The sequence below is a fragment of the Anser brachyrhynchus genome (genome assembly GCF_964034855.1).
Source record: "Anser brachyrhynchus genome assembly, contig: SCAFFOLD_113, whole genome shotgun sequence".
In the NCBI taxonomy this organism is placed as follows: domain Eukaryota; kingdom Metazoa; phylum Chordata; class Aves; order Anseriformes; family Anatidae; genus Anser; species Anser brachyrhynchus.
The window spans coordinates 259,795-282,731 of NW_027663888.1; the positions used below are offsets into that span (position 1 = coordinate 259,795).

Here is a 22,937-nt window from a genome sequence, read left to right on the forward strand (position 1 = left end):
AGAAAGATTATCTTCCCCTTCACCTGAACGAACCAGTGTCCACCAGCTAAAAGAGAATGCTTTGGAGAAACTTTCTGAAAAGATCCACCAACTTGAAGAAAGATTATCTTCCCCTTCACCTGAACGAACCAGTGTCCACCAGCTAAAAGAGAATGCTTTGGAGAAACTTTCTGAAAAGATCCACCAACTTGAAGAAAGATTATCTTCCCCTTCACCTGAACGAACCAGTGTCCACCAGCTAAAAGAGAATACCTTGGAGAAACTTTCTGAAGAGATCCACCAACTTAAAGAGAGTTTATTTTCCTCCCCACCTGTACAAACCAGTGTCTCAGCTATTAGGGGTAAACGTTCATCTATGCAAGGAAGACAATATGGTGGGCACACACACCGCGCCACCCTGTTGTTTTACCTACGTGACCATGGAGAGGACATGAGAAAATGGGATGGAAAATCTACTGTGACCCTAGAGGCACGGGTACGTGAATTGCAAAGGAAAACAATTGGGAAAAAGGAGTTCTCTGAAAGGTTTGCTGCTCCAACTTCCAGCAGGCAGTCCTTTAAACACAGAAATGAAGATTCTGACCAGGACTAGAGGGGCCCTGCCTCCAGCCAGGGGGAGGAAAGGGACAATCGAGTTTATTGGACTGTGTGGATTCGATGGCCTGGCACGTCAGACGCACAGAAGTATAAGGCTTTGGTAGACACCGGTGCACAATGTACTCTAATGCCATCAAGCTATAAAGGGCCAGAGCCCATCTGTATTTATGGTGTGACGGGGGGATCCCAGCAGTTAACTGTATTGGAGGCTGAAGTGAGTCTAACCGGTAATGAGTGGCAAAAGCACCGTATTGTGACTGGCCCAGATGCTCCGTGCATCCTTGGCATAGACTATCTTAGAAGAGGATATTTCAAGGACCCAAAAGGGTTCCGCTGGGCTTTTGGCATAGCTGCTTTGGAGACAGAGGACATTAAACAGTTGTCTACCTTGCCTGGTCTCTCAGAGGACCCTTCTGTTGTGGGGTTGCTGAGGGTTGAAGAACAGCAAGTGCCGATCGCTACCACAACTGTGCACCGGCGGCAATATCGCACCAACCGAGACTCCCTGAGTCCCATCCATAAGCTAATTCGTCAACTGGAGAGCCAAGGAGTGATCAGCAAGACTCATTCACCTTTTAATAGTCCCATATGGCCAGTGCGAAAGTCTAATGGTGAGTGGAGACTAACAGTGGACTATCGTGGCCTGAACGAAGTCACGCCACCACTGAGTGCTGCAGTGCCGGACATGCTAGAACTCCAGTATGAACTGGAATCAAAGGCAGCCAAGTGGTATGCCACAATTGATATCGCTAATGCATTTTTCTCCATCCCTCTAGCAGCACAGTGCAGGCCACAGTTTGCTTTCACTTGGAGGGGAGTCCAATATACTTGGAATCGGCTGCCCCAGGGGTGGAAACACAGCCCTACCATTTGCCATGGACTGATCCAGTCTGCGCTGGAGCAGGGGGAAGCTCCTGAACACCTGCAGTACATCGATGACATCATTGTGTGGGGTGACACTGCAGAAGAAGTTTTCGAGAAAGGGAAGAAAATAGTCCAAATCCTTCTGAAGGCTGGTTTTGCCATAAAACAGAATAAAGTTAAAGGACCTGCACGAGAGATCCAGTTTTTAGGAATAAAATGGCAAGATGGACGCCGTCAAATCCCAATGGATGTGATCAACAAAATAACAGCTATGTCTCCACCAACTAGCAAAAAAGAAACACAAACTTTCCTAGGTGTCGTGGGGTTTTGGAGAATGCATATTCCAAATTACAGTCTGATTGTAAACCCGCTCTACCAAGTAACCCGTAAGAAGAATGCTTTTGAATGGGGCCCTGAGCAACGACAAGCCTTTGAACAAATTAAGCAGGAAATAGTTCATGCAGTAGCCCTCGGGCCAGTCCGAACAGGACCAGATGTAAAGAATGTGCTCTACACCGCAGCCGGAGAGAATGGTCCCACCTGGAGCCTCTGGCAGAAAGAACCTGGGGAAACTCGAGGTCGACCCCTGGGGTTTTGGAGTCGGGGATACAGAGGATCTGAAGCCCGCTATACTCCAACTGAAAAGGAGATATTGGCAGCATATGAAGGAGTTCGATCTGCTTCGGAAGTGGTCGGTACTGAAGCGCAGCTCCTCCTGGCACCCCGACTGCCGGTACTAGGCTGGATGTTCAAAGGAAGGGTCCCCTCTACGCATCATGCAACTGATGCTACATGGAGCAAGTGGGTTGCACTGATTACTCAGCGGGCTCGAATAGGAAACCCCAGTCGCCCAGGAATCTTGGAGGTGATTATGGACTGGCCAGAAGGCAAATACTTTGGGATATCACCAGAGGAGGAGGTGGTTCGTGCTGAAGAAGCCCCCCTGTACAACAAGCTACCAGAAAATGAGAAGAAATATGCCTTGTTCACTGACGGGTCCTGTCGTATTGTGGGAAAGCATCGGAGATGGAAAGCTGCTGTATGGAGTCCTACACGACGAGTTGCAGAAGCTGCTGAGGGAGAAGGTGAATCGAGTCAGTTTGCAGAAGTAAAAGCCATTCAGCTGGCTTTAGATATTGCTGAACGAGAAAAGTGGCCAGTTCTCTATCTCTATACTGATTCATGGATGGTAGCAAATGCCCTGTGGGGGTGGTTACAGCAATGGAAGCAGAACAACTGGCAGCGCAGGGGCAAGCCCATCTGGGCTGCGGCATTGTGGCAAGATATTGCTGCCCGGGTAGAGAACCTGGTTGTAAAGGTACGCCATGTAGATGCTCATGTGCCCAAGAATCGGGCTACTGAAGAACACCAAAACAACCAGCAGGTGGATCAGGCTGCTAAGATTGAAGTGGCTCAGGTGGACCTGGACTGGCAACATAAAGGTGAATTATTTATAGCCCGATGGGCCCATGACACCTCAGGCCATCAAGGTAGAGATGCAACCTACAGATGGGCTCGTGATCGAGGGGTGGACCTGACCATGGACACTACAGCACAGGTTATTCATGACTGTGAAACATGTGCTGCAATCAAGCAAGCCAAACGGTCAAAACCTCTTTGGTATGGAGGACGATGGCTGAAATATAAATATGGAGAGGCCTGGCAGATTGATTACATCACACTCCCTCAAACCCGCAACGGCAAGCGCCACGTACTTACAATGGTGGAAGCAACCACCGGATGGCTGGAAACATATCCTGTGCCCCATGCCACCGCCCGGAACACTATCCTGGGCCTTGAAAAGCAAGTCTTATGGCGACATGGCACCCCAGAGAGAATTGAGTCAGACAACGGGACTCATTTCCGAAACAACCTTATAGACACTTGGGCCAAAGAACATGGTATTGAGTGGGTGTATCACATCCCCTATCATGCACCAGCCTCTGGAAAAGTTGAACGATACAATGGACTGTTGAAGACTACACTGAAAGCAATGGGTGCTGGGACATTCAAAAATTGGGATACACATTTGGCAAAGGCCACCTGGTTAGTCAATACCAGGGGATCTGCCAACCGAGCTGGACCTGCCCAATCAAACCTGTTACGCACTGTAGAAGGGGATAAAGTTCCTGTAGTGCACGTAAGAAACATGCTGGGTAAAACAGTCTGGGCTACTCCTGCCTCAGGAAAAGGCAAACCCATTCGTGGAATTGCTTTTGCTCAGGGACCTGGATGCACTTGGTGGGTAATGCAAAAGAATGGGGAGGTCCGGTGTGTACCTCAAGGGGATTTGATACTGGGTGAGAATAGCCCATGAGTTGAATTGTAGTATGTTAATTATTATATAATAATGTATGTCATCACTACCATGATTGCTATATATCATAGATGAAAATGGTGATTAATTAGAATGTATTGGACAGAGTGTAACCTGAGCATGACATAAATGGTATGGAATAAGGGGTGGATATCTGTCCTGGTTCCAGTTAGGACAGAGTTAAGTAGCTCATAGTAGCTGGTAGGGTGCTATGTTTTGGATTAGGATGAGAAGAGCGCTGATAACATGCTGATGTTTTAATTGTTGCAGAGCAGTGTTTACACCAGGCCAAGGACTTTTCGGCTTCTTGCTCTGTCCTGCCAGCGAGCAGGCTGGGGGTGCAGCAGGAGCTGGGAGGGGACAGACCCAGGACAGCTGACCCAAACTGGCCAAAGGGGTATTCCATACCATCTGACGTCATGCTAAACAATATATAGGGGTGGCTGGCCGGGGTGGGGGGGCCGGCTGCTCGGGAATAGGCTGGGCATCGGTCAGCGGGTGGTGAGCAATTGCATTGTGCATCACTTGTTTTCTTACACATTATTATTGTTAATACTATTACCATTATCACTATTATTATTATTATTGTTATTATTATTTTCCTGTCTTAATAAACTGTCTTTATCTCAACTCACAGGCTTCACTTTCCCGTTTCTCTCCCCCATCCCAGAGAGGGAGGGGGGAGGGTGAGCGAACGGCTGTGTGGTGTTTAGCTGCCAGCCGGGTTAAACCACAACAGATTCCAAGACGCCTCATCACCCATCATAGAAGAACTCGTTGAATTCCACGACCACGCCCTAATCGTTGCCCTAGCTATCTGCAGCCTAGTTCTCTACCTTTTAGCCCACATACTAACAGAAAAACTCTCGTCCAATGCTGTAGACGCCCAAGAAGTAGAGCTGATCTGGACAATCCTACCTGCTATCGTCCTGGTACTCCTCGCCCTCCCATCCCTACAAATCCTCTACATAATGGACAAAATCGATGAACCAGACCTCACCCTAAAAGCCATCGGCCACCAATGATACTGAAGCTACGAATACACAGACTTCAAAGACCTATCATTCGACTCCTACATAGTGCCCACCCCAGACTTACCCAACGGCCACTTCCGACTGCTAGAAGTTGACCACCGCGTAGTTATCCCAATAGAATCCCCCATCCGCGTGATCATTACTGCAGGAGACGTACTCCACTCCTGAGCAGTCCCAACGCTCGGAGTTAAAACAGACGCAATCCCAGGCCGACTAAACCAAACTTCATTCATTACCACCCGGCCTGGGATTTTTTACGGACAATGCTCAGAAATTTGCGGGGCTAATCACAGCTACATACCCATTGTAGTAGAATCAACCCCACTCCCACATTTCGAGGCCTGATCGTCCCTTCTATCATCATCCTAATCATTAAGAAGCTATGCAACAGCACTAGCCTTTTAAGCTAGCCAAAGAGGGACTTCCCCCTCCTTAATGATATGCCACAGCTTAACCCCGCACCATGATTTTCAATCATAATTATAACCTGATTAACCCTAGCACTCCTCATCCAACCAAAACTACTAGCCTTCACCACAACCAACCCCCCATCAAATAAGACCTCCCTCACTACCAAACCCACACCATGATCCTGACCATGAACCTAAGCTTCTTTGACCAATTTTCCAGCCCCAATCTATTCGGCATCCCCTTAATCCTACTATCCCTACTCTTCCCAGCCCTACTATTCCCGTCCCCAAACAACCGATGAATCAACAACCGCCTTTCTACTATCCAAACATGACTCCTTCACCTAATCACAAAACAACTAATAGTCCCACTCAACAAAAATGGCCACAAATGAGCCATAATATTTACATCCCTAATAATCATACTTCTTACAATCAACCTTCTAGGCCTCCTTCCATATACATTCACCCCAACCACCCAACTATCTATGAACATAGCCCTAGCCTTCCCACTATGGCTCGCCACACTACTAACAGGCCTACGAAACCAACCATCAGCCTCTTTAGCCCACCTATTACCCGAAGGTACCCCTACACCCCTAATCCCCGCACTAATCCTGATCGAAACAACCAGCCTACTAATCCGCCCCCTAGCCCTCGGAGTCCGCCTTACAGCCAACCTTACAGCAGGACACTTACTCATCCAACTCATCTCTACAGCCTCCATTGCATTAATACCCACCCTTCCTGCAGTATCCATCCTAACAATAATCATCCTACTACTCCTAACCATCCTAGAAGTAGCAGTAGCCATAATCCAGGCCTACGTCTTCGTGCTCCTTCTAAGCCTATACTTACAAGAAAACATCTAATGGCACACCAAGCACACTCATACCACATAGTTGACCCAAGCCCTTGACCAATCTTCGGGGCAGCTGCCGCCCTACTCACAACCTCAGGATTAATCATGTGATTCCACTACAACTCATCCATACTACTAACCCTAGGCCTCATCTCAATACTCCTAGTAATACTCCAATGATGACGAGACATTGTACGAGAAAGCACCTTCCAAGGCCATCACACTCCCACAGTCCAAAAAGGCCTACGATACGGCATAATCCTTTTCATCACATCCGAAGCATTCTTCTTCTTAGGGTTCTTCTGAGCGTTCTTCCACTCGAGCCTGGCCCCAACCCCAGAACTAGGAGGCCAATGACCCCCAACAGGAATTAAACCACTCAACCCGATAGAAGTCCCCCTACTAAACACAGCCATCCTACTAGCCTCAGGCGTTACCGTAACGTGAGCCCATCACAGCATCACAGAAGGAAACCGAAAACACGCCATCCACGCCCTAACCCTAACGATCCTCATGGGATTCTACTTCACAGCCCTACAAGCAATAGAATACCACGAAGCCCCATTCTCAATCGCCGATAGCGTCTACGGATCTACCTTCTTCGTTGCCACTGGATTCCACGGACTCCACGTAATCATCGGATCCTCCTTCCTGACCGTCTGCCTCTTCCGACTGATCAAGTTCCACTTTACATCAGACCACCACTTCGGATTCAAGGCAGCAGCCTGATACTGACACTTCGTAGACATCATCTGACTATTCCTCTACATAACCATCTACTGATGAGGATCTTGCTCTTCTAGTATATTAATTACAATTGACTTCCAATCTCTAGAATCTGGTATAAACCCAGAGGAGAGCAATGAACGCACTCATGTTCATATTCGCCCTATCATCAATCCTAAGCGCCGCCCTAACCGCATTAAACTTCTGACTCGCCCAAATAAACCCCGACTCAGAGAAACTCTCACCGTACGAATGTGGATTCGACCCACTTGGATCTGCTCGATTACCATTCTCAGTCCGATTCTTCCTCAGTAGCCATCCTGTTCGTCCTATTCGACCTAGAAATCGCCCTCCTACTCCCCCTGCCATGAGCCGTCCAACTCCAATCCCCCCTAATGACCCTCACCTGAACTGTAGTGATCCTCCTTCTCCTAACACTCGGACTGGCCTACGAGTGAATTCAAGGGGGCCTAGAATGAGCAGAATAACAGAAAGTTAGTCTAACCAAAAAGATAGCTGGTTTCGACCCAGCAGATTACAGCCAACCCTGTAACTTTCTTATGTCGCCCCTACATTTAAGCTTCTACTCAGCCTTCATTTTCAGCGGACTAGGGCTAGCCTTCCACCGAACCCACCTAGTATCCGCCCTACTATGCCTTGAAAGCATAATATTATCGATATTCGTAGGCCTATCAATATGATCCATCGAAAACCAAGTCTCCTCATTCACCATGGTACCAATTCTCATGCTAACCTTCTCAGCGTGTGAGGCGGGCACAGGCCTGGCCATCCTAGTAGCCTCCACCCGCACACATGGCTCCGACCATCTACACAACCTAAACCTCCTGCAATGCTAAAAATCATCCTACCCACAATCATACTTCTTCCAACAGCCCTGCTGTCTCCACCAAAATTTCTATGGACTAACACCACCTTATACAGCCTCCTAATCGCTGCCCTAAGCCTACAGTGATTAATCCCAACCTACTACCCCTACAAATTTTTATCCAACTGAACAGGAATTGACCAAATCTCATCCCCCCTCCTAGTACTATCCTGCTGACTACTCCCACTCATAATCATAGCAAGCCAAAACCACCTGCAACAAGAACCCCTACAACGCAAACGAATCTTTATCTCAACCTTAGTCGCAGTCCAGCCATTCATCCTACTAGCCTTTTCCACCACAGAACTAGCACTATTTTACATCTCATTTGAAGCAACCCTCATTCCCACCCTAATCTTAATCACCCGATGGGGGAACCAACCAGAACGCCTAAGCGCTGGCATCTACCTGCTATTCTACACGCCAGTAAGCTCTCTACCCCTGCTAATCACAATCATACACCTATACGTGAAAATTGGCACCCTGCACCTGCCAACCCTACAACTAACCCACCCAACCCTATCCACCTCATGGACAGGAATACTATCAGGTCTAGCACTGCTCATAGCATTCATAGTAAAAGCCCCACTATACGGCCTACACCTCTGACTGCCAAAAGCCCACGTAGAAGCACCCATCGCAGGCTCAATACTCCTCGCCGCCCTACTACTAAAGCTAGGAGGATACGGAATTATACGAGTCACTCTATTTATGGGCCCACTGTCCAACCTCCTGCACTACCCCTTCCTAACCCTGGCCCTATGAGGCGCCCTAATGACTAGCTCAATCTGCCTACGACAGACAGACCTAAAATCACTAATCGCTTATTCATCCGTTAGCCACATAGGCCTAGTTATCGCCGCAGGAATAATCCAAACCCACTGATCATTCTCAGGGGCAATGATCCTAATAATTTCCCATGGACTAACTTCCTCCATACTATTCTGCCTAGCCAACACAAACTATGAACGTACGCACAGCCGAATTCTACTACTCACACGAGGCCTACAACCTCTCCTACCACTCATAGCTACCTGATGATTGCTGGCCAATCTAACAAACATAGCCTTACCCCCAACAACAAACCTCATAGCAGAGCTAACCATTATAATCACCTTATTCAACTGATCTGCCTTCACGATCATCCTAACAGGAATCGCAACCCTACTAACCGCCTCCTACACCTTATTCATACTACTAATGACCCAACGAGGCTCAATCCCCTCCCACATCACATCTATGCAAAACTCAACCACGCGAGAACACCTGCTCATAACACTCCACATTATCCCAATATTCCTCCTAATCCTCAAACCCGAACTGATCTCCGGAATCCCCTCATGCAAGTATAGTTTAAACCAAACATTAGACTGTGATTCTAAGAATAGAAGTTCAAACCTTCTTACCTGCCGAGGGGAGGGTTTAACCAACAAGAGCTGCTAACTCTTACATCTGAGCCTAAAACCTCAGCCCCCTTACTTTTAAAGGATAACAGCAATCCACTGGTCTTAGGAACCACCCATCTTGGTGCAAATCCAAGTAAAAATAGTGAACCCCACACTACTAATCAACTCCCTCACACTACTCACGCTGACAATCCTCCTAACCCCAATCATCCTGCCATTTCTATTTAAAAACTTTAAAAACACCCCACAAGCCACCACCCGCGCTGTTAAAACCGCATTCCTAATTAGCCTAGCCCCTACAACCGCATTCATCTACTCGGGAGTAGAATCTGTCACCTGCCACTGGGAGTGAAAATTCATTATAAACTTTAAAATCCCCCTGAGCCTAAAAATAGACCAATACTCAATAACATTTCTTCCAATCGCCCTATTTGTAACATGATCAATCCTACAATTCGCCATATGATACATGGCCTCAGAGCCATACGTAACAAAATTTTTCACCTACCTACTGACATTCCTAGTCGCCATACTCCTCCTAACAACCGCAAACAACATATTCCTCCTATTCGTAGGCTGGGAAGGAGTACGAATCATGTCCTTCCTTCTCATCGGCTGATGACAAGGCCGAGCAGATGCCAACACCGCCGCCCTACGAGCCGTAATCTACAACCGAATCGGAGACGTCGGACTGATCCTGAGCATAGCATGACTAGCTTCAACATTCAACACCTGAGAGATCCAACAAGCCGTACACCCCCACCAAACCCCAATCCTCCCCCTCATAGGATTAATCCTCGCAGCCGCAGGAAAATCCGCCCAATTTGGACTCCACCCATGACTGCCCGCAGCAATAGAAGGCCCCACCCCAGTATCAGCCCTACTGCACTCCAGTACCATAGTAGTAGCCGGAATCTTCCTGCTCATCCGCATGCACCCCCTGCTAGCCACCAACCAGACAGCCCTAACTGCCTGCCTATGCCTAGGTGCTCTATCAACCCTATTCGCTGCCACATGCGCCCTAACCCAAAATGACATCAAAAAAATCATTGCTTTCTCAACATCCAGCCAACTAGGACTAATAATAGTCACTATCGGACTAAACCTCCCACAACTAGCCTTCCTACACATCTCAACCCATGCCTTCTTTAAAGCCATACTATTCCTATGCTCAGGGTCTATCATCCACAACCTAAACGGAGAACAAGATATCCGAAAGATAGGAGGCCTACAGAAAATACTCCCAGTCACTACTTCCTGCCTAACCATCGGAAACCTGGCGCTGATAGGAACCCCATTCCTAGCCGGATTCTACTCAAAAGACCTCATCATCGAAAGCTTAAACACATCATACCTAAATACTTGAGCCCTACTCCTAACCCTTATAGCCACAGCATTCACCGCAACCTACAGCATCCGCATAACCATCCTAGTCCAAGCTGGACAAACCCGAATCCCCCCAATAGTATCAATAAACGAAAACAACCCACTAATCACCGCCCCCCTAACCCGACTCGCCCTAGGCAGCATTACAGCAGGAATAATCATTACCTCTTTCATCACACCAACCAAAACCCCCCCAATAACCATACCCCTTATCACCAAAACTGCTGCCATCCTCATAACAATCCTAGGAATCATCCTAGCCCTAGAACTATCGAACATAACACACACCCTCACTCACCCCAAACCAAACCCCCTCATAAACTTCTCCTCTGCATTAGGGTACTTCAACCCCCTAGTACACCGATTCTTCTCCAAAAACCTACTAGAAAAGGGACAAAACATTGCCCTACACTTGATCGACCTCTCCTGACTCAAAAAAATAGGGCCAGAGGGCCTTGCTGAACTACAAGTAGCCGCAAGCAAAGCCGCAACCTCAATACACACAGGGCTAATTAAGGCCTACCTAGGATCCTTCGCCCTCTCCATCCTGGTAATAATCCTAATAACACACAGACTCACTAATGGCCCCTAACATCCGCAAATCCCATCCCCTACTAAAAATAATCAACAACTCCCTAATCGACCTACCCGCCCCCTCCAACATCTCTGCCTGATGAAACTTCGGCTCCCTTCTAGCCATCTGCTTAGCCACACAAATCCTAACAGGCCTGCTACTAGCCATACACTACACCGCAGACACTTCACTCGCCTTCTCCTCAGTAGCTCACACATGCCGAGACGTCCAGTACGGATGGCTCATCCGCAACCTCCACGCCAACGGTGCTTCGCTCTTCTTTATCTGCATCTACTTACACATCGGACGAGGCCTCTACTACGGCTCCTACCTATACAAAGAAACCTGAAACACAGGAGTAATCCTCCTACTCACCCTAATAGCAACTGCCTTCGTAGGGTATGTCCTACCATGAGGACAAATGTCATTCTGAGGGGCCACCGTAATCACCAACCTATTCTCAGCCATCCCGTACATTGGGCAAACTCTAGTAGAATGAGCCTGAGGAGGATTCTCAGTAGACAATCCAACCTTAACCCGATTCTTCGCCATCCACTTCCTACTGCCCTTCCTAATTGCAGGAATCACCCTAGTCCACCTAACCTTCCTACACGAATCAGGCTCAAATAACCCACTAGGAATCGTATCAGACTGCGACAAAATCCCATTCCACCCATACTTCTCCATTAAAGACAGCTTAGGGCTTACCCTAATAATCACCCCTCTAATAGCACTAGCCCTATTTTCACCGAAACTCCTGGTTCTTGGAATCCTAGTTGGGAGTGGTTGGCCACATGAGATGTACAGGATTTTTACCTGTGATTTAGTCTTGACAAGGCTATGTAATTGGTTTACTAACGTCTCATAAGAAAGAAGCATGAGCGGTTAATGCAGTTGGCTTGAAACCCATCCCCAGTGGTGCCAGTGCACTCTCTGAACTCACTGAAGTGCATCCCCAGTGGTGCCAGTGCACTCTCTGCACTCACTGCACTGCATTCCCAGTGGTGCCAGTGCGCTCTCTGGAGTCACAGCACTGCATCTCCAGTGGTGCCAGCGCACTGTCTGGACTCACTGCAGTGCATCCCCAGTGGTGTCAGTGCACTCTCTGGACTCACTGTACTGCATCCCCAGTGGTACCAGTGCACTCACTGGACTGACTGCACTGCATCCCCAGTGGTGCCAGTGTGCTCTCTGGAGTCACAGCACTGCATCCCCAGTGGTGCCAGTGCACTCACTGGACTCACTGCACTGCATCACAGGTGGTGCCAGTGCACTCTCTGGACTCACTGCAGTGAATCCCCGGTGGTGCCAGTGTACTCTCTGCAGTCACTGCACTGCATCCCCAGTGGTGCCAGTGCACTCACTGGACTCACTGGACTGCATCCCCAGTGGTGCCAGTGAACTCTCTGGACTCACTGCACTGCATCCCCAGTGGTGCCAGTGTACTCTCTGGACTCACTGCAGTGCATCCCCAGTGGTGTCAGTGCACTCTCTGGACTCACTGCACTGCATCCTCTGTGCTGCCAGTGCACTCTGTGGACTCACTGCAGTGCATCCCCAGTGGTGCCAGTGCACTCTCTGGACTCAGTGCACTGCATCCCCAGTGGTGCCAGTGCAATCTCTGGACTCACTGTAGTGCATCCCCAGTGGTGCCAGTGCACTCTCTGGACTCACTGCAGTGAATCCCCAGTGGTGCCAGTGCACTCTCTGGACTCACTGTACTGCATCACCAGTGGTGCCAGTGCACTCTCTGGACTCACTGCACTGCATCCCCAGTGGTGCCAGTGCACTCTCTGGACTCACTACACTGCAGCCCCGGTGGTGCCAGAGCACTCTCTGGACTCACTGCACTGCATCCCCAGTGGTGCCAGTGCACTCTCTGGACTCACTGCACTGCATCCCCAGTGGTGTCAGTGCACTCTCTGGACTCACTGCACTGCATCCTCTGTGCTGCCAGTGCACTCTCTGGACTCACTGCACTGCATCCCCAGTGGTGCCAGTGCACTCTCTGGACTCAGTGCACTGCATCCCCAGTGGTGCCAGTGCAATCTCTGGACTCACTGTAGTGCATCCCCAGTGGTGCCAGTGCACTCTCTGGACTCACTGCAGTGCATCCCCAGTGGTGCCAGTGCACTCTCTGGACTCACTGTACTGCATCACCAGTGGTGCCAGTGCACTCTCTGGACTCACTAAACTGCATCCCCAGTGGTGCCAGTGCACTCTCTGGACTCACTGCACTGCAGCCCCGGTGGTGCCAGTGCAATCTCTGGACTCACTGCACAGCATCCCCAGTGGTGCCAGTGCACTCTCTGGACTCACTGCACTGCATCCCCAGTGGTGCCAGTGCACTCTCTGGAGTCACTGAAGTGCATCCCCAGTGGTGCCAGTGCACTCTCTGGACTCACTGCACTGCATGCCCAGTGGTGCCAGTGCACTCTCTGGACTCACTGCACTGCATCCCCAGTGGTGCCAGTGCAATCTCTGGACTCACTGTAGTGCATCCCCAGTGGTGCCAGTGCACTCTCTGGACTCACTGCAGTGCATCCCAAGTGGTGCCAGTGCACTCTCTGGACTCACTGTACTGCATCCCCAGTGGTGCCAGTGCACTCTCTGGACTCACTGCACTGCATCCCCACTGGTGCCAGTGCACTCTCTGGACTCACTGCACTGCAGCCCCAGTGGTGCCAGTGCAATCTGTGGACTCACTGCACTGCATCCCCAGTGGTGCCAGTGCACTCTCTGGAGTCACTGAAGTGCATCCCCAGTGGTGCCAGTGCACTCTCTGGAGTCACTGCACTGCATGCCCAGTGGTACCAGTGCACTCTCTGGAGTCACTGAAGTGCATCCCCAGTGGTGCCAGTGCACTCTCTGGACTCACTGCAGTGCATCCCCAGTGGTGCCAGTGCACTCTCTGGACTCACTGCAGTGCATCCCCAGTGGTGCCAGTGCACTCTCTGGACTCACTGCAGTGCATCCACAGTGGTGCCAGTGCACTCTCTGGACTCACTGCAGTGCATCCCCGTAGGTGCCAGTGCACTCTCTGGACTCACTGCACTGCATCCCCAGTGGTGCCAGTGCACTCTCTGGACTCACTGAAGTGCATTCTCAGTGGTGCCAGTGCACTCTCTGGACTCACTGCACTGCATCCCCAGTGGTGCCAGTACACTCACAGGAATGACTGCACTGCATCCCAGTGGAGCCAGTGCGCTCTCTGGACTCACTGCACTGCATCCCCATTGGTGCCAGTGCATTCTCTGGACTCACCGCACTGCACCCTGAGTGGTGCCAGTGCACTCTCTGGACTCACTGCAGTGCATCCCCAGTGGTGCCAAAGCACTCTCTGGACTCCCGGCACCGCATCCCAAGTGGTGCCAGTGCACTCTCTGGGCTCACTGCAGTGCATCCCCAGTGGTGCCAGTGCACTCTCTTGACTCACTGCACTGCATCCCCAGTGGTGCCAGTGTACTCACTGGACTCACTGCACTGCATTCCCCAGTGGTGCTAGTGCACTCTCTGGACTCACTGCAGTGCATCCCCAGTGGTGCCAGTGCACTCTCTGGACTCACTGAAGTGCATTCTCAGTGGTTCCAGTGCACTCTGTGGACTCACTGCACTGCATCCCCAGTGGTGCCAGTGCGCTCTCTGGACTCACTGAAGTGCATCCCCAGTGGTGCCTGTGCACTCTCTGGACTCACTGCACTGCATCCCCAGTGCTGCCAGTGCACTCTCTGGACTCACTGCACTGCATCCCCAGTGGTGCCAGTGCACTCTCTGGACTCACTGCAGTGCATCCCCAGTGGTGCCAGTGCACTCTCTGGACTCACTGCACTGCATCCCCAGTGGTGCCACTGCACTCTCTGGACTCACTGCAGTGCATCCCCAGTGGTGCCAGTGCACTCTCTGGACTCACTGCAGTGCATCTCCACTGCTGCCAGTGCACTCTCTGGACTCACAGCAGTGCATCCCCAGTGGTGCCAGTGCACTCTCTGGACTCACTGCAGTGCATCCCCAGTGGTGCCAGTGCACTCACTGGACTCACTGCACTGCATCCCAAGTTGTACCAGTGCACTCTCTGGACTCACTGCACTGCATCCCCAGTGGTGCCAGTGCACTCTCTGGACTCACTGCACTGCATCCCCAGTGGTGCCAGTGCACTCACTGGACTCACTGTACTGCATTCCCAGTGGTGCTAGTGCACTCTCTGGACTCACTGCAGTGCATCCCCAGTGGTGCCAGTGCACTCTTTGGACTCACTGAAGTGCATTCTCAGTGGTGCCAGTGCACTCTCTGGACTCACTGCACTGCATCCCCAGTGGTGCCAGTGCACTCTCTGGACTCACTGAAGTGCATTCTCAGTGGTGCCAGTGCACTCTCTGGACTCACTGCAGTGCATCCCCAGTGGTGCCAGTACACTCACTGGACTCACTGCACTGCATCCCCAGTGGTGCCAGTGCACTCTCTGGACTCACTGCACTGCATCCCCAGTAGTGCCAGTGCACTCTCTGGACTCACTGCACTGCATCCCCAGTGCTGCCTGTGCACTCTCTGGACTCACTGCACTGCATCCCCAGTGGTGCCAGTGCAATCTCTGGACTCACTGCACTGCATCCCCAGTGGTGCCAGTGCACACTCTGGACTCACTGCACTGCATCCCCAGTGGTGCCAGTGCACTCTCTGGACTCACTGCACTGCAACCCCAGTGTTGCCAGTGCACTCTCTGGACTCACTGCACTGCATCCCCAGTGGTGCCAGTGCACTCTCTGGACTCACTGAACTGCATCCCCAGTGGTGCCAGTGCACTCTCTGGACTCACTGAAGTGCATCCCCAGTGGTGCCAGTGCACTCTCTGGACTCACTGCACTGCATCCCCAGTGGTGCTAGTGCACTCTGTGGACTCACTGCAGTGCATCCCCAGTGGTGCTAGTGCACTCTCTGGACTCACTGCAGTGCATCCCCAGTGGTGCCAGTGCACTCTCTGGACTCACTGCACTGCATCCCCAGTGGTGCCAGTGCACTCTCTGGACTCACTGCAGTGCATCCCCAGTGGTGCCAGTACACTCACTGGACTGACTGCACTGCATCCCCAGTGGTGCCAGTGCACTCTCTGGTCTCACCGCACCGCATCCCCAGTGGTGCCAGTGCACTCTCTGGAGTAACTGCAGTGCATCACCAGTGGTGCCAGTGCACTCTCTGGACTCACTGCACTGCATCCCCAGTGGTGCCAGTGCACTCTCTTGACTCACTGCACTGCATCCCCAGTGGTGCCAGAGCACTCTCTGGACTCACTGCAGTGCATCCCCAGTGGTGCCAGTGCACTCTCTGGACTCACTGCAGTGCATCCCCAGTGGTGCCAGTGCACTCTCTGGACTCACTGCACTGCATCCCCAGTGGTGCCAGTGCACTCTCTGGACTCCCGGCACCGCATCCCCAGTGGTGCCAGTGCACTCTCTGGGCTCACTGCTGTGCATCCCCAGTGGTGCCAGTGCACTCTCTTGACTCACTGCACTGCATCCCCAGTGGTGCCAGTGCACTCACTGGATTCACTGCACTGCATCCCCAGTGGTGCTAGTGCACTCTCTGGACTCACTGCACTGCATCCCCAGTGGTACCAGTGCACTCTCTGGACTCACTGAAGTGCATTCTCAGTGGTGCCAGTGCACTCTCTGGACTCACTGCACCGCATCCCCAGTGGTGCCAGTGCACTCTCTGGACTCCCGGCACCGCATCCCCAGTGGTGCCAGTGCACTCTCTGGGCTCACTGCTGTGCATCCCCAGTGGTGCCAGTGCACTCTCTTGACTCACTGCACTGCATCCCCAGTGGTGCCAGTGCACTCTCTGGACTCACTGCACTGCATCCCCAGTGGTGCCAGTGCACTCTCTGGACTCCTGGCAACACATCCCCGGTGGTGCCAGTGCACTCTCTGGACTCACTGCACTGCATCCCCAGTGGTGCCAGAGCACTCTCTGGACTCACTGCAGTGCATCCCCAGTGGTGCTAGTGCACTCTCTGGACTCACTGCACTGCATCCCCAGTGGTGCCAGTGCACTCTCTGGACTCACTGCACTGCATCCCCAGTGGTGCCAGTGCACTCTCTGGACTCCCGGCACCGCATCCCCAGTGGTGCCAGTGCACTCTCTGGGCTCACTGCAGTGCATCCCCAGTGGTGCCAGTGCACTCTCTTGACTCACTGCACTGCATCCCCATTGGTGCCAGTGTACTCACTGGACTCACTGCACTGCATTCCCCAGTGGTGCTAGTGCACTCTGTGGACTCACTGCAGTGCATCCCCAGTGGTGCCAGTGCACTCTCTGGACTCACTGAAGTGCATTCTCAGTGGTTCCAGTGCAGTCTGTGGACTCACTGCACTGCATCCCCAGTGGTGCCAGTGCACTCTCTGGACTCCCGGCACCGCATCCCCAGTGGTGCCAGTGCACTCTCTGGGCTCACTGCAGTGCATCCCCAGTGGTGCCAGTGCACTCTCTTGACTCACTGCACTGCATCCCCATTGGTGCCAGTGTACTCACTGGACTCACTGCACTGCATTCCCCAGTGGTGCTAGTGCACTCTGTGGACTCACTGCAGTGCATCCCCAGTGGTGCCAGTGCACTCTCTGGACTCACTGAAGTGCATTCTCAGTGGTTCCAGTGCAGTCTGTGGACTCACTGCACTGCATCCCCAGTGGTGCCAGTGCACTCTCTGGACTCCCGGCAACACATCCCCGGTGGTGCCAGTGCACTCTCTGGACTCACTGCACTGCATCCCCAGTGGTGCCAGAGCACTCTCTGGACTCACTGCAGTGCATCCCCAGTGGTGCTAGTGCACTCTCTGGACTCACTGCACTGCATCCCCAGTGGTGCCAGTGCACTCTCTGGACTCACTGCACTGCATCCCCAGTGGTGCCAGTGCACTCTCTGGACTCCCGGCACCGCATCCCCAGTGGTGCCAGTGCACTCTCTGGGCTCACTGCAGTGCATCCCCAGTGGTGCCAGTGCACTCTCTTGACTCACTGCACTGCATCCCCATTGGTGCCAGTGTACTCACTGGACTCACTGCACTGCATTCCCCAGTGGTGCTAGTGCACTCTCTGGACTTGTTGTCGACGGAGGGAAGACACAAACGCTCAATATGAGTGTTAAGTATGCTTCAGCTTTAATGGATAGCTCAATTGTCTTTTATCGTGTACAGGATAATTAGCTCATACATATTGCAAAAGCCAAGCTCCTTATTGGTAAGCGTCATCTACTGCCCTATCTGTTAGTTCCGCATTCTTCTATCCGCTAGTTCCCCTTTCTAATCTAACTATAACTCCCAGGGCAGTATGCCCTCTACTATCATTGTTTCTAATTGCCTGGGATTTCTCACAAGAGTTCCCAGACAAGCTGCCTGGGATTTCTCACAAGAGTTCCCAGACAAGCCTTGCGTACGTGCCTTTGCTCTTGTTTTTCTAGACCAGCTGGGTGCGGTAATCCGCCATTTCCTTATCTTGCAGCTGCATGATATCAATGTGATTACGCGCAGCGAGCCAGTCCTCAACAATTCCCCCGTTTTTATTTTGAACCAAAAGCTTTCTATAGATTTTTCTATCAATCACCGCACACACTGCAATAAGCAAGGTACAATAAGCAACAGGGTCAAAAATCTCATGCAGAACTACGATTGTAAAGTAGTGTGCCTACTAGAATCTACATCAGTCAACAAGCCACTAAGCGCTAGGAATGTTGCTTCGCAGCGATACTGCTTCTTACTCGCACAGCACAATCACACAATCACACAATCACGCAGAGAGGCCTCTTGCACTTCTCATTCATACCACAAGACAATATCACTGAAAATAATTTGTGTGCAGCTTCAGGAGGTCCTTGTCTGCTCCCGTGGTGAGCGGCTGAGAGTGGAGACCCCTCCGAGGAAAAAATGCTCGGGGTGCACCTAGGGGCGTCCGTTCCACAGTCGATCCCACAGCCGAGCAGAGCGGCTCCTGGCGCAAGGAAGGATGCTATTATAGTTTGTATAATGACAGCAAAGAGATGCATTGCAATAAGGAGCACGTGTGGCATTGACCCCTTTTTTTTTTTTTTTTTTTTTTTTTTTTTTTTTTTTTTTTTTCTTTTTCGAGCAATTACACCTTACACATGCTATTACTGTTGCTAGAAAAACCCTACTAGTTAACTGCTCGAGCCTTTTTATTAGGCAACTAAATACTACTCGCGCCGCTACTATAATTAGGACAATTATTAGCAGTAAGCGTAGCCCTTCTTTTATCAGACCCAATATCCAACCCCCCATGTTCCCAAACCAATTTGCAAACAGTCTATCAAGCCAATTATCTTGGACCACTATCTTCTTGGTGTGGTCTCTCAGCCATTTCAGTTGCTCGTGGATTGACTCGCCATGGTCCGAGAGATTAAAACAGCACATTCCTTCGAGCTCTTCACACCCGTGGCCCTGTGCCAGCAGTAGAAAATCAATCGCCGCTCTGTTCTGTAACACAGCGTGTCGCAAGCTGTCCAGGTCCTGGGCCATTTCTGTGAGCATCTGCGTAGTCACATTTAATGTTTTCACCACTGTACTTCAAATCTACATTTTACAAAGTGACCAGCAAGTGTGCCACATTAACTGACCAACCTCTGAGATTTTACCTTTCATACCAGTGTCTTCTTGGGCTCTTTTAATTAAACACGTTTCTCATTCAAGTGAATTGAAATGCTTCAGTTGGTTTTATTCTCAGGAGCCTCATAAAAAACAAAGATATTGCACCCTCTTTGTTCAGTCATTCAATGTTCGTCTCTTTCACAGCAAATAATTACTTCATTGAAGTTAAAACTTCCAAACATAACTTACTAATAGTCTCCAATTTCAGCTCAGATCACTCGTTGAAAATACTCTGCTAAATACAGATAACTTACAATAACTTTAACAGTTAATTGTCCATAACAAACACCATGGTTTTTCTCCAGACCAATGTTCAAATTTTAAGACCACCCTTTAATATTTCTATGTACAGGTGAAAAACAGTCTTCAATTTTCTAGTCTTGTTTTAAATATAAAAGTTGGAAGGGACATTCAAGTTTCAAGTCTCCACACTGAACTTAAAAAAAAAAAAAAATCATGTGGAGGTAAACAAACCAAGTTGTATACTCCAGGAGGTAGAGGCCTTCAATTTGTGTTCATATATACATATGCACAGAATTCAGTGTTCCAACAGAAAAAGAATTAGCCAAAAAGTAATAAAAGTTATTTACTACTGTGACATTTCAAGACTTCCACAGCTTTGCCTAAAGACACAAACACAATTAACATAATTCCCTATGTGCTTTTTTTTTTTTTTTTTTTTTTTTTTTTTTTTCTTTCCTTTTTTTTTTTTTTCTCTCAACTGTCCAGTGCAGGAAAAAATTCTCACAAAATTTCACAGACCTAAAATGTGCAAGCTAGTTTCTCTCTCTCCCTTTTTTTTTTTTTTTTTTTTTTTTTTTTTTTTTTTTTCAAATGTCACATTTGCTTGTTTTACAGCCCAACAAGCTAGTTTCCCTAGACTAGCCATAGCATGAGCCACAGCCACTCCAGGCACAAGTGCCGCTGAAAAGAACCTTTCAGCAGGACCCCAGAGTTCGACCTGGTTATCGCAGTCACTCCCCAAAGTTTTTGAGACTGCGTCTCGTCCGTCGTTTCCATTGTTGAGTAATGTTTCGCAATTCTTGACTGTGTAGGTCAGGGGCAAACAAAGTCAAGCGTCCCAAATAGCATGGCCCCCCGTGCGCATTTGCTGGGATTCCCTGCCAGGCTCGATCTCCACAGATCAGGAATATACCAGGTGGTAAGGCCTTAGCAGTTTGCCTTGGCCATGTGCTTGACTTGTTCCCGTATGCCCCCATGGTGGTGTTGGTGGTGTCGTTGTACCCGCAATAGCTGCTATTAGCTTCGAACCCCCTTGTGTGAGAGGTCACATTAGTCCATTGAGTCATATTTTGTTTTCCTTTATTCCACATAAAGCACGTCTGTGTCCAGTTATTACTGGTGTTCCCTACCGCCACTGATCCCAACAAATCCAGTTCCTGGGGATCCCATGGCAAGCTCGTGTTCAGAGCCACTAGCGCCGCCACAACGGCGTCGGAGAGGTTGGACGAAAGATCGAACAAATCAGTACTTGCGGAATATGGTGCTAACAGTTGTTTCAGCTCCTCCTTGTTCCCTATTGGGACCCCGAACAAACAGGTGCGGAAGGGATCAGTCGCTTTGGCAAGAGACAGGCAGAATTGAGCCAATCGAGTTCCCTTCGGTATATGTAGCGGAGGGAACATGGCTGATACCATAATTTGTATCTCCCCAGTAAAGTCCTTATCAATAAGTCCTGTTAACACTAAAGCCCCATTTAATGTCGCCGATGACCTTCCAATCAGAAGTGCTCCAACAGGCTCATTATTAATTTTTACAGGTCCCATAACGCCTGTTTTCACCCCAACAGGCTTATTGTCCATCAAAGTCACATTTACTGCGGTTGCCAAGTCCAATCCCCAGGCTCCCTCTGGTGGCTGGTTGGAGGTGAAAGGATTCGTCTCGGTTGGAGTCTCCGCAGCTGCCGCCGCTGTTGAGGGGAAAGCCGCTTTTTGTGTCATCGCGGGGCGGCGGTTCCCGCTGGTCTTCCCGTTTCCCTGGGTCTTCCGCCGGCAAGCGGTTTCATTATGCGTATCAGATCGGCAAGAGGGACACCACACATTAGCCGTCCCACATTGCCTCTTTATATGACCCGCGATGCCACACCGATAGCAGCGTAGTGCAGGTCTTCTCGACGAGTGAGGTCCTTTTCCACTTTGCAGGGGGGCAAGGGCGGCGAATACCTGCGACTGACTAGCCTGCAGTCCCTGAGTAATACTTTCCCCTACCTTTCGAATAGCGTCAACCAATAGCGCTTGCGAGCCTATCGGTATCCGCGACAATCGATCAAGAGCCTCTTCTATAGTCCAGGTACTGGGCAGCGTATTTAGAACATTTCGAGAGGTTTGATTACAATTTTGAAGGGCGCATTGTTTAAGAATAGGGCCTTTGAGATATTCGGGTAACCCAGCTACCTGTATAGCTGCGGCAACCCTATCAATAAATGTTCCAAACGCTTCGTCTCGCCCTTGCTTGATGGACATATAGGAGGGCATTCCTCCAGGCTCCCTAATTTGGTCCAGTGCTCTCCTAGCTAGCGTCATGGTCGCTTTTGCCTTATCCGGCCCCATTAGGGCCTGGGCCTCCAAGCGATTGTATGCACCGACCCCCAAAAGCTCCTCCAGCGTGACCCCGTATAATGGATCTCCGGGCTGACGCTGCACCGCGACTGCCTCCTGACAAGCTGAATGCCAATGGGCATTAAACAGCAGGATCTGATGCTGCGTCAGTATTAGTTTCATGATATTACGAATATCGCCGGGGAGCAACACGTTAGTGGACCACAGATAGTCTAACATCTGTTTCGTTGGCTCCCCACGTATTCCTGACTCATTTACCGTGGCACGCAATTGGGTCAGTATTTTCCAGTCCAGATTTGTCATAGTAACAGTTATCTGGCCCTGGGCGTCTGGTGGAGAGTACACCACGGGGAAGGCGCCTACAAGCTCTGTCGCTGCCCCCACATCACCTTCACGTAACGCCTCCCCTGCTATTTTCGCCCAGAGTCCTGCTCTCTCCGACCCCCCTGATTCGAGTCGCATATCTTTCAAAAATGGATTCTTATTTCTCCCCTCGCCTGCCGCCTCTCCCTCGGGAGTTTCCAGGGGTAGAGGAGGTGCACTGGGTCGTGCCCCCTCTCCCCATCCCCCGGGTGCCTTCATGGTGAATTGTTGGACCGACGGAGGGAGGGGGTACGGATTGGCCTCTTCATCCGCCCTCAACGTT

General features: G+C 50.5%; 1 long non-coding RNA gene across 1 annotated transcript; it reads right to left on the reverse strand.

Moving 5' to 3' along the window:
* Nucleotides 1-18,189: 18,189 nt before the first annotated feature.
* LOC308186701 lies at nucleotides 18,190-21,229 on the reverse strand. The gene is made up of 2 exons (XR_013944196.1): nucleotides 18,447-21,229; nucleotides 18,190-18,411 (listed from the first exon to the last, which is right to left on the reverse strand). It is a non-coding gene; the product is annotated as an uncharacterized lncRNA (long non-coding RNA).
* Between the last annotated feature and the right edge of the window lie 1,708 nt (nucleotides 21,230-22,937).